Genomic DNA, 12,785 nt, shown 5'->3' on the forward strand with positions numbered 1-12,785 from the left:
AAGAATGGAGTAGCTGAACGAATGAATCGAACATTGAACGAGCGTGCTAGAAGCATGAGATTGCATGCAGGGCTGCCTAAAACCTTCTGGGCAGAAGCTATTAATACTGCTGCCTATTTGATAAACAGGGGACCCTCTGTTCCTCTTGAATTCAGAATTCCTGAAGAAGCTTGGAGCAATAAAAGGTAAATCTTTCTTATTTGAAAGTGTTTGGTTGTTTATCATATGTTCATATTAATGAATGTGATAGGTGCAAGCTTGATCCAAAGTCTAATAAATGTTTTTTCATTGGTTATGGTGATATCGAGTTTGGTTATCGTTTCTGGGATAATCAAAATCGGAAGATCATTCATAGCAGAAATGTTATCTTCAATGAACAGGTTCTCTACAAAGATTGTGTTGGGAAGACATCAGATGGTGATTCCAAGTTGGAAGAGACTGATACAGTCGATTTGAGACAATTTCCAGCTGAATATATACCGATTGTCGAAGAAGAACAATGTGTTGTTGAAGATGAAATCGCTGAGAACGTGGCCCCAGAGGTAAATAAGCAAACACCGGTTATACAATTGAGAAGATCATCAAGGAATCGAAAACCAGTTTAGAGATGGTCTCCATCTCTGAACTATATCTTGTTGACAGATAGAGGTGAACCTGAATGTTATGAGGAGGCAATACAATCTGATGAATCGATTAAGTGGGAGTCTGCTATGAAAGATGAGATTGACTCTTTGATGTTGAATCAGACTTGGGAGCTCGCTGAGCTACTAAAGGGAAAGAAAGCACTTCACAACAAATGGATCTTCAGGATTAAAGAAGAACATGATAAAACCATGAGGTACAAGGCAAGGTTGGTTGTGAAAGGATTTCAACAGAAAGAAGGTATTGACTACAATGAGATCTTCTCTCCAGTAGTTAAATTGATGACAATCAGAACTATTTTGAGTTTGGTTATGAAAGAAGACCTTCATCTTCAATAAATGGATGTCAAAACTGCTTTTCTTCATGGTGATTTAGATGAAGAGACTTATATGCGACAACCAGAAGGATTTGAAATCAAAGGAAAATATGAGCTTGTGTGTAAGCTTCAGAAGAGTCTGTATGGTTTGAAACAGGCTCCAAGGCAATGGTACAAGAAGTTCGATAGCTTCATGAAAAGTAACAATTTTTTGAGGTGTGAAGCTGATCATTGCTGCTATATCAAGATGTTTGATAAATCGTACATTATTCTTCTTCTCTACGTTGATAACATGTTGATTGCTGGAGCAAGCTTGTATGAGATTAACAAGCTCAAGAAAGAGTTGTCTGAAAAGTTTGCAATGAAGGATTTGGGTGCTGCTAAACAAATCCTTGGGATGAGAATTTTCAGGGATGAAGAAGTTCTCAAGCTTTCACAAGAAGAATATGTGAAGAAAGTTCTTAGCAGGTTCAACTTGTATGATGCAAAACCAGTTACTACCCCTTAGCTAGTCACTTCAGACTATCTAAAGATCAGTCGCCTTCAACAGAGGAGGAGAAAAATTACATGTCCACTGTTCCGTATGCCTCTGCCATTGGTTGTATTATGTATGCGATGGTTTGCACAAGACCAGACATAGCACATGCAGTGAGAGTTGTTAGCAGATTCATGAAAAACCCAGGTAGACAACATTGAGAAGTAGTAAAGTGGATACTACGATACTTAAGAGGAAGTACGGGTCTCGCTTTGTGTTTTCGAAAGTCTAATATGGGTTTAGAAGGATATGTTAATGCTGACAATGGTGGTGATGTTGATAGTAGAAAGAGCACAACAGGGTACATTTATACTCTGGGAGGTACTGCAATCAGTTGGGTATCAAAATTGCAGAAGATTGTTGCTTTTTCTAGTTGTGAAGTAGAGTATGTTGATGTGACAGAAGCTGCTAAGGAGATGATGTGGTTACAACCCTTTTTGCGAGAATTGGGACAAGACTACGAGGGAAGTGTGATGCGATGCGACAATCAGAGTGCCAATCATTTGGCAAAGAATCCTGTTTATCATGGCAGGACGAAGCATATACAGGTTCGTTATCATTTCATCCGGTCAGCTTTAGAAGATGGAGTATTAGCTCTTGAGAAGATTCTCGGGAGTGAGAATCCAGCTGATATGTTGACGAAAGCTGTGACAAATGAGAAATTGAAGTTGTGTGCAACTTCAGTTGGTCTTCTTTGTTAAGACACCGAATGGAAAGCCACTATCGATCGAGAGATGATGAAGTTAGTCTCCAAGTGGGAGATTGTTGAGTTATGGAGCCTACACTTATAATAAATTCTTCATTGTTATTTAGAGTTTATTGGGTTTTCTTTTTTTTGGTTTTGGGCTTGGGCCTGACCAAAGTTATTTAGGTTTATTACTTGAATGTTTACCCTATAAATATGTGATTATTAAGGGTTTACATTGTGAGACAGAATTCTAGAGAGATAAAGTGTGAGGCAAAAACTCTGTATTCCTTCTTCTTCTTCATAGTAAATCTGGTGGTGGCTGAAGTGGATGTAGCTCAATTTGAGTGAACCACTATAAATCTGTGTGTTCTTGTGTTCTTCTTTCTTGTGTTTTTACAGATTATTTTCAAGCTGGTAGGATTTGGGAGATACAAGTCCTAACAGAGGTTCATTAGACTGATTGGCATTAGATGCATTCAGTAGTTAGACGTACAGTCTAACGGATACGTAGTTAGACGTGCAGTCTAACAGACATAGTTAGACGTGTAGTCTAACGGATATGTAGTTAGACGTGCAGTCTAACAGGCGTAGTTAGACGTGTAGTCTAACGGATAGGTAGTTAGACGTGCAGTCTAACAGATACGTAGTTAGACGTGCAGTCTAACAGACGTAGTTAGACGTGCAATCTAACAGACATAGTTAGACGTGCAATCTAACAGACGTAGTTAGACATGCAGTCTAACAGACGAAGTTAGACGTGCAATCTAATGGATACGAAGTTAGACGTGTAGTCTAACGGATACGTAGTTAGACGTGCAGTCTAACAAACGTAGTTAGACATGTAGTTTAACCAACGTAGTTAGACGTGCAGTTCAAAGGATACGTAGTTAGACTGCAGTCTAACTCCTTCAGATTAGCCTAAAGGGATGCGTAGTTAGACATGTCGTCTAACAGATGAAAGTTAGACGTGATGTCTAACTCCTTCGGATTAGTCTGAAGGGATGCGTAGTAAGACGTGTTGTCTAACAGATGAAAGTTAGACGTGCAGTCTAACTCCTTCAAATTAGTCTGAAGGGATACGTAGTTAGACGTGTCGTCTAACAGATGAAAGTTATACGTGCGGTCTAACTACTTCAGATTAGTTTGACGGGATGCGTAGCTAGACGTGTCATCTAACAGATGAAGGTTAGACGTGCAGTCTATCTCCTTTAGATTAGTCTGAAGGGATGCGTAATTAGACGTGTCGTCTAACAGATGAAAGTTAGACGTACAGTCTAACTCCTTCAGATTAGTCTGAAGGGATGCATAGTTAGACACGTCGTCTAACAGATGAAAGTTAGACGTGCAGTCTAACTCCTTCAGATTAGTCTGAAGGGAACTGTAATTAGACGTGTCGTCTAATCCCATTAGACCAGGTGGTCTAATGGATCCTACTATTAGAAGTGGGCGTCTAATTTCATTAGACGAGGTTGTCTAATTGAAATACGTCTAATGTCATGTTTAAAGCAGTTGCTTGAAGCTAGCATACGTTTACCCACGATCAACTAGTTGTACGCTACTCCTGCTCCACTTTCTAGTGAAGATCAGTACGTCAGCCAGTTGTAACCAATTGATTAATAACACGTAAGCAAATATTCTTCCCACTACTTGTTTTTACAGGAATATCCTAGAAGAATATTTGGCGCACTACCAGATTGGTACGACCACGATCCTGGTGCTTAGAGTCTGTTGTGTACTATGGAGGCGTTCCGATGGAGGCTCTCCACATGTCATTATAGAAGATTCGACTTTTGGTACTTGCTCCTTATTTAAAGATCTTCAAGGACAATGGAAGAACTGCTACAACTATTGCCGAAAAACTATTGCTGAACACTGAGAAATACGCATATACGAAAGAGCTGCTTTCTTGCTTTCCTGTGTGTTTATCAAGAGAGAGTGAGAATCAAAGCATTGTTTTAGCTGAGTGATACACTTCATCATATTGTAAGTTGAACAGAGCCTGTTTTTTTCAACAATGAGCTAATCGTGCGACTGTATTTGATTCTAAGAAACTTATAGTGAATCCTTCCGGTGGTTGGAAGAAGAGGTGACGTAGGAGAGTTTGCTCCGAACATCCATAAACAAATTGTTGTGTCTTCTTCATTCCGTCATCTTCTCATTCTTAGTTCTTAGCTTCAAACCTGAACAAACGTTTCCGCACTTGAATCGTTCAAGAGTTTGCAAGGGTTTGTGCAGAATAGAAAGTGATTTAAATCCTTAACAAGATTTCTATCAAACCGTTTTTTCTTAAGTCGTCAACAATAGCCAGACCTCCGTCTTTATTAGTATTGTCGATTCTATCAGCTACACTAACAGTTATAACCCAAATTTCTATTGGAATTAAGGTCAAACCTTTGAAGATTCGACAGAAGCGTAAATCTGATTTCAAAGTCGAAGTGGTAGCCTCCGTTCAAGTTCCTACCAAACCATGGTTCAATATTCTTTAAAACTACATCGTGTATGTAGAATATTTGTCCCATTTTCGAGCTAAAAAATGAAGAGCCATTTTCGATATTCTTTAAAACTACATCGTGTATGTAGAATATCCGTCCCATTTCCGAGCTAAGAAACGAAGAGCCTTGTGCAAATATTCAACCAACTATGCTTAGATAGCTAACAAGTTATATAGATGATCTTTTGATGGTCAAAACATGCTTTGTGTCAATGGTCCCGAAGCATGATGGATTATTAAAGAAGTACACGCAAGTGTGTGTGGTCCACACATGAATGAACTAGCCCTTGCCAAGAAAATATTCCTCCATGGATATTATTGGCAAAACATCAAACAAGAGTGTGTCAGCTATGTAAAAAGTTATCACCAATTCCAAATATATGCTAATCTAAAGCATACTTCAACATCTATGTTGTAATGCATGACATCACCATGACCCTTTTCGACATGGGGCATTGATGTCATTAGGAAAATTTATCCCCATGTTTCCAATGCACATTAGTTCATACTCGTAGCCATCGACTATTTCTCTAAATGGTCCGAGGCAGCATCTTATAAAATTCTCAAGTCTACTTAGGTAGAAAAATGCATTTGTGTTAACATCATAGCTAGTTACAGAGTACCCCATTCTATTATCACGGATAATATAATACACTTCCAAGGAATGGTTTTATCCATACTCAAAGAATTCAATAATGAACATCACAAATCTTGGCCTTATCGACCCCAACCTAATGGCGCGGTCGAAGAGAGAAACAAGAATGTGATCAGGATCATCAAGAAGATTACCAACACATATAGGATTGGAATGAAAAGCTTCAATTTACTTTGTGGGGATATTGTACGAATACATAAGCATCGACAAAAGAGACTCTATTTTCTCTAGTCTATGGTATGGACGTCGTACAATCTATCGAGATATAAATCCCACACTGAGAGTCTTGTTGGAATCTCATGTCGTTGAAGAAGATTAGGTAAAATCTCGAGACGACCCGTTTACGTTGATGGAAGAACATAGGGTAGATTTGTTATGCAAAACTCAGGCTTACCAGAAATTAATGGTCGATACCTTTATTAGAAAGGTCAATCCTAGAAACTTAAAAGAAGATGACCTAGTACTCAAGGCAACCTAAGAACTATTAGACCTTAGGGGCATGTTCCATCCACGATGGAATGTCCCTTCCTCATCAAGAAAATCCACTTTGGAGGAGCAGATTGCCTTTTTACAGTTGAAGGTGAAGAATTTATTGCTAAAGGCAATCTAGACGTCCTAAAACGATATTATGTGTAATATCGTTTCACGCAAAACCATGGCTCTAGTCTAGAATTGGTAGGATTACTACGGCTCTGATCCAGCCTTAACAGAATTATCATAGCTCTAATCAAGCCTTAGAAAGATTATCACGACTCCAATCTAGACTTAGCAGGATTATCACAACTCCAATCCAGCCTTAGTAGGATTATAATGGCTCCAATCCAGCCTTAGAAGGATACAACTCCAATCCATCCTTAGTAGGATTATCACAGCTCCAATCCAGCCATAGCAGGATTAATACGACTCCAATCCAGCCTTAGAAATATTATCATGGCTCCAATTCAGCTTAAGTAGGATTACAACGACTTCAATATAGCCTTAGCAAGATTACCACGACTCTAATCTAGCCTTACTATGTTGTGAAAAACATTTTGTAAAGTCGAAGGGAAAAAGATTATGTTGAAATATTCCCTAAATCCCCAAAGAGTCGACAAATTCACCTAGTTGTGTAGGACACTTCGCAAGACCAAGGGAAAAACTCTATAGAAAATTTTCCTAAGTGTTAAAATTCCCACAAAAGTTGATGGTTTTAACCTAGTTGTAAAGGACACTTTGTCAAGTCTCGAATCGATAAGCTGCCAATCAGAATAACTCTTCTCATAAACAATCCCCAGCGGAAGTAGGATGTTTCAATCAGATGTGAATGTCACTTAGTATAGAACCACTCTAAATCCCTTTTCCGATAACCATCTCTATGGATTATTGTTATAACCTATCCCCAATAGATTATAGATTATAAGGGTTATTGTTATAACCTATTCCCCCCAGAGTGAGTGTTTTCTCCTATCCCCTTCAAAAGTGAGTCCTATCTTTTATATGTATCTATACCGGTCATCATTATGACCAGTCTCCATTAGAGTGAATGTTATCACATGTCCTCTCTATAGGTCATTGTTATAACCTATATCCTTAGCACGATTGTTGTCACCCACACAGAGCAATTGTTGTTATATTCCCCACACAACATGATTGTTATCACCACCCAATGTGATTATTTCCATGTCACCTAGAAGATCTTCCTTCATCCTCAGTAGAAAATTATCTTCATTCTCCAAGAAAAGTCCTAGTCGTGGATAATATCTCCTATAGTAAGTCTTATCTTATTACATGCAATTGCGAGAGTCATTGTAATGACTAATCTCTAGTAATGATTCCATCTGTTGGTGGACGTGGTATGATTGTTATCACTATCCCCGAGAGTTTTATCTCTATTTTTGGGATTTTATTCCCATGAGAGCATTCCTCATGAGAGTCCTACTTTTCGATAGGTTGTCTTACTAGCATGAGACTCTTCCCCAAGAATAGTTCTTTTCACTTCTCAAATGAGCCATATTTGTTGATAGGCATCATCGATCATTGTTATGACACAATTATTGTAATAATTCATCCCTAGTTGGAGTCTCACTGATTCTCCAACATGGTAAGACTATTGTAATAGTCTATCATCAGAAAGATTCAATAAAGAAGAGAATGATCCATTGTCATGACTCATCCCCACCAGCACTCTGTCGTCTTCCCAACACATGATAAGACTGTTGTGATAGTCTATCCTCGGTAAAAGACAACATGTAAAGTAAGATCACGCGATATCCCCAACCGTGAGTCATTGTTATGACTCCTCACCAACATCCGATGTCATCCATGTTTTATCCTTATACCTCACTATAGGTTATGGTACAATTTTTTATGATCATACCTCGAACCCACGTTTTCCAAAAACTAAATTTGTTTTAATCAAACTTGGTTCGAGAGGGGCATTCTGTAAGTATGAAAATTTGACTTACCCTATTTTCAAATAATATTACTATTTTTAATAATATTAAAAAATATATTTTTAATTTTTATATTCAAAATAATTTAAAGAAGAAATTATAACCTAATTAAGGTTTAATTATTGTGATAATTAAATCATAATTAAGGAAATTTTTCAAAATTCAAAAAAAATTGAGAATAAAATATTGTATTTATTTTAGTCAAATTAGACCAAATAAGAGGTTTAAAATATTTAATTTTGAATGATTTATGTTTAATTCATAACTTAAAGAAATTAAATAAAATACCCCAAAAATACAAGAAGATTTCAAAAAAAAACAATTATGATCATAATTTTTATTATGATTCCAAAAATATTTTTTGTAGAATCTTTGGTGAAAAAATGAATTTAAAAGGGATTAAAAATCATTTTTAATAACCTTTTAAATAAAAATAAAATCTAATAATCATGTGTAGCATAAGTTATTTTTAATCTTTGCAGTAGGTTTCTAGACCATCAGATGAGCACCCATATCTCATCCAACAGCCCAGAACGCACCAGACCCCCACTACAATGGATCGAGCGCCCAGTCAACCGCACTAAATCAACTAACGGGACTGACTAACCCCGTTAGTCAAGTTGTTGATCGCCCAAAGGAACGCGGACAACGTCAAACAAAATGATGTAGTTTTAGTTATCTTTTTTGCTAGGACGCAGGGCTCGCAGGAATCATGACCTCGCCGTTGTGATTCTTCATGCTACAAGTATCCTTATCCACTGATTTCTTCGCCTACACGTTTGTCTATTCAGAGCCTACAATAACCCTCTATTTATAAGCATTATCCTCCCGTTGATAAGGCTACCAACAAACTAGATAAAATTAGGGATAAGTTCATTGGAGGTCAAATTTGTCTTTAATTATCCCTCCCGACAAACCTTAAGGAACTATAAATATTCTTTTATGTTTGTAAAGCAGATCATCAAACAATTACACAACAACACCCATTGAAAGATGATTTGAAGAATCTGGCCAAGTCTATTTTTTATCAAAAACCTCTTCCGGCGATCCTAGCTTCGATCCAGACTTCTGGATAGCCTCCAACATCTCCACGGAGTGTTCTCCAACTGTCGGTATAAATCCAAAAGCCTTAAATTTCAGTTTGTAATGAAAACATTGAATTTTTCAAGTTTTCTTGTTATATCGGTTTGATCTTGTTCTTAAGCTTGATTATGGAATTTATTTGTTTAGAATCATTCTATATATCATATATGAGCTTTCTGTTCAAAAAGTTTAGATCAAATCAACTTGAATCAAAAAATTTAAAAATTAAAATTTGAAAAGTAGATTGTTAAAATCTCATATTCTTGAGTTTAATCTGATTTGTTTTGTTCAATTAGTTGTTATGGATGTTTGTTAACATGTTAGAATGAATCTCAAACAGCAGTAATCACGTTTTGATCATGTTTGATTAAACTGGAATTTTAAAATTCAAGTTTAAAAATCGGAGTTTTGAAATTTTGTGTTCTTGGTTTTAATCCAGATTTTTTTATCCAATTAGTTGTTATACATGTTTGTTAACATATTATGATAAATTCCATGAAACTATTTCACACTTAGATTATGTTTGATTAAATCTTGATTTTGAAATTTTCGGGATTTTGATTAATTCTTCAAAAACTTTTTTAATGATGTTAAGATGTTCTTGTTTTGGTTAAAAACAACTATATTCATCATTTCAATACTAATGGAACAAAAATCAGACCTTAAAATGGTCTAAGTTATAATATCCCAAAATTTGACCTATTAATGGTGTTTTAAAATTAATCCTTGCAAGGACTTCAACACCTTTATTTATATTAGGGATTTTGTTCTTCATGATCATATGAACTTACTGTAGCTTACGGATCAAAATTTCATGATCCCAATCAAAAGTTATGAACTTATGAAATTTTGAACCAAAACAAGAACACTCGGTCCTAAGGTTTTAGCCTAGGACCAGTGATCCTCGGTACTGTTCTTTAGCAGGGACCGAGAAAACAAACCTCAGGTCAAAACCTAGGAGCAAGAAAATACACCCGGGACCGAGTTTTCTGACCCAAGACCGGTGTTCTTCAGCTAGGACCGAGGACTAGACCCAGTGTTCTTCAGCTAGGATCGAAGAATAGGATCGAGTTTAATAACCCTAGGACCGAAGACTAGGACCAAGTTTTCTATCCCTAGAACTAAGCCCTCACTTAACCTAGGACCGATATTTCTACCCCTAGGACCAAACCCTCACTTAGCCTAGGACCGAAAAATATGACCTAACCATAGATCTAGGACCGATGTTTCTAACCCTGGGACTAAGCACTCACTTAGCCTAGGACCGGTAAACTTGACCATAACCCTAGAGAGCTATGAACGATATTTCTAACCCTAGGATCGAGCCCTCACTTATCCTAGGTCTGGTAAACATAACCCAAACCTTAGATCTAGGACCGATAGCTACCTAACCCTAGGACCGAGAGCCTAGACCGATAGACTTGACCCGGGACCGAGCCTCTCTAGTCTTCGACCGAGCCACCCGAGTTTGGGACCGAGCCTCTCGAGCCTAAGACCGTTCTCTCCGGTCCCATGACCCATGCGACTGAACCCTAGTCCAAACCACCCTGGTCTTGACCAAGCCCGACCGAGCCTAGATCAACCAAACCAAACCCAGACCCTAGGGCTCTAGTCCTAAGGCTTGTTTGGTTCCTCTTTTCAAAATCCAAAATTATTTTTGTAATTTTAGAACCCGAACCTATTTTTAAATTATCCCTAAAGGTCAGAAAATGATATTTTTATATTTTTGGGATTTTTCCCAAACCAATGTTTTGAATAGTGCTCTTCAATCCAATTTATCTCCATTTTTTAAACGACACACTGCTCATTATCATCAATCGAATGTGCTCTAGCATGTTAATGATATAAAAATATCTACTTGGTAAATTTTATCAATTAAATATTTCACAGATAGAGTTGTTGATCATCTTTCTCGATAATTCGGATTGAATAAGTACAAGCTCCATGCTTGATTTTTTGAAGTACTCTTAAATTGGAATCAAATTGTTCTCGATAGGCGAGCATATTCTTAAGTGTCTTTTTTAATCCATTTAAACTAAACGATTCTTAAAATGAACCTCTTTCTACCCTAAATAGAATTGTTAAATTTTAAATAAGAAGTTTGTCGTTTATTTTTACTTAATATGATATTACATCATCATCAAACCCCTCATAATCAATTTATTCACTACTACTCTATAAATAAGTTCCCGTACCACTTTCATCCTAATATTCAAAAACTTTATCTTCATGTTTTTAATCATTTACGTCACCTTCCTCGTCTATCTTAGTAGAATAATCTAACTCAACTTCTTCTTCAACCTCAACTTTCTCTTCATAAGTAAGATACTTTCTCTTCATAAGTAAGGTCATCTTCTTCATCCTCACCTTGAAACTCACTTTCAACTTCACATTTATCCTTAACATTAAATTGAATTGGGACATTTTTTTATACTTGTCATAATTTCAATATCCTTTTCAAAATAATCTTCTTCATCCTCCCAATCTTCAACTTCCACATTTTCAACCTTCATCTTTATAACTTGTAGAAGTATAGGTGGACAACTTTATTGAATATGAATCTCAAAGCACTTTCAAAGAGTTTTAATACATCTAACAAATTTTTATCATTATTAAAAGTCATTAGTACCAAAACTACTATTTTTCTTTATCACTATATCCAACAAAAACTGCAAAATTCACTAAATCACATTATTTCACTATATCCAACAAAAACTGCAAATTTGATCGACGTACCAAAACTACTATTTTTATTTATCACTATATCCAACAATTGGTGCACTTCAAGTATAAAAGGTAATCCTAGGACAACAGACGAATCTCTCGGTCTTGAATTTTTGCTTATTTGTTGAACACTACTATACGAATTAAGAATCATTAAGCGTTGTACTCACTCTTCCTGAGATTATTCTATAATTCATCTACTATTATTTCTGTGTGAAATTTCAGTGTTGTAAGTTGAACAAAGATTGTTTTGTTCAATAGAGAGTTATCTAGAAGTTCAGAAACAGACAGTTGTTAAGTCATGTATTTTCTAACTGCGTTTATGCAGTTGTTGTATAAATTAAAGTCTTCTAGTGAATATCCTTCTAGAAACAGAAGAAGGGGTGACATAGTAGTTTTTATCTCCGAACATCCATAAAACTCCGTGTGTTATTTCCTTTCCGCTTCTTGCAATCGTTTTCTTGACGCTTCAAATCTAGAAAGCAGTGCTGCACTTGAATCTGTTCAAGAGCTTGCGAAGATTTGTGAAAAATAGAAACATATCTTAATCCGCAATAAACCATATTATTTGAAATAAAGTCAGATGTGTATTTGCGTAGCGAGTCAAGAGATGGAGGTGCTCCGTCAGTAGCTATTCGACGTAAGATCCTTTCTCTCTCAAAGCTATTATTACAATAATTGTTGATACGATCAAACGAAGAAAGACTAGAGAGCCGTCAAGGATAAGGAGTAAAGTAGTCAATCCACTAATGTTATAATTAAGGCACTATAGCTATTCACTCACCAATAAGAGCGGCAAGAGTTCGAGTAGAATTAACATCGAATCGAAAATTGAAAGTTGTTAACTATAGTCAGACCCTCGTCTCTATAGTCGACACCGATCCTAACAAAAGATATTGATTGCTAGTTTGTATGTTGATGAATTGATTTTAACAGAGAATAGTGAGTAGATGATTGATGTCTTTAAAAATCTATGATGCAAGATTTTAAGATGACAGACTTAGGTATAAAAAAATACTAGGGGTTGAGGTCAAACAAGATGATTGTGGGTTTTCATAAGCCAAAAGAGATGCAAGTTAGATCTAAAAAGATTTGATTAACTGGTTATAATCCTGTTCACAATTTAATTGTTCCTAGAACAAAATTTAATAAGGGTGAAAGTGAAAATAAAGTTGATTCAACAAGATACAAACAAATGGTTGGTAGCTTAACGTACCTC

The sequence above is a fragment of the Impatiens glandulifera genome, chromosome 8 (genome assembly GCF_907164915.1).
Source record: "Impatiens glandulifera chromosome 8, dImpGla2.1, whole genome shotgun sequence".
Lineage (NCBI taxonomy): Eukaryota > Viridiplantae > Streptophyta > Magnoliopsida > Ericales > Balsaminaceae > Impatiens > Impatiens glandulifera.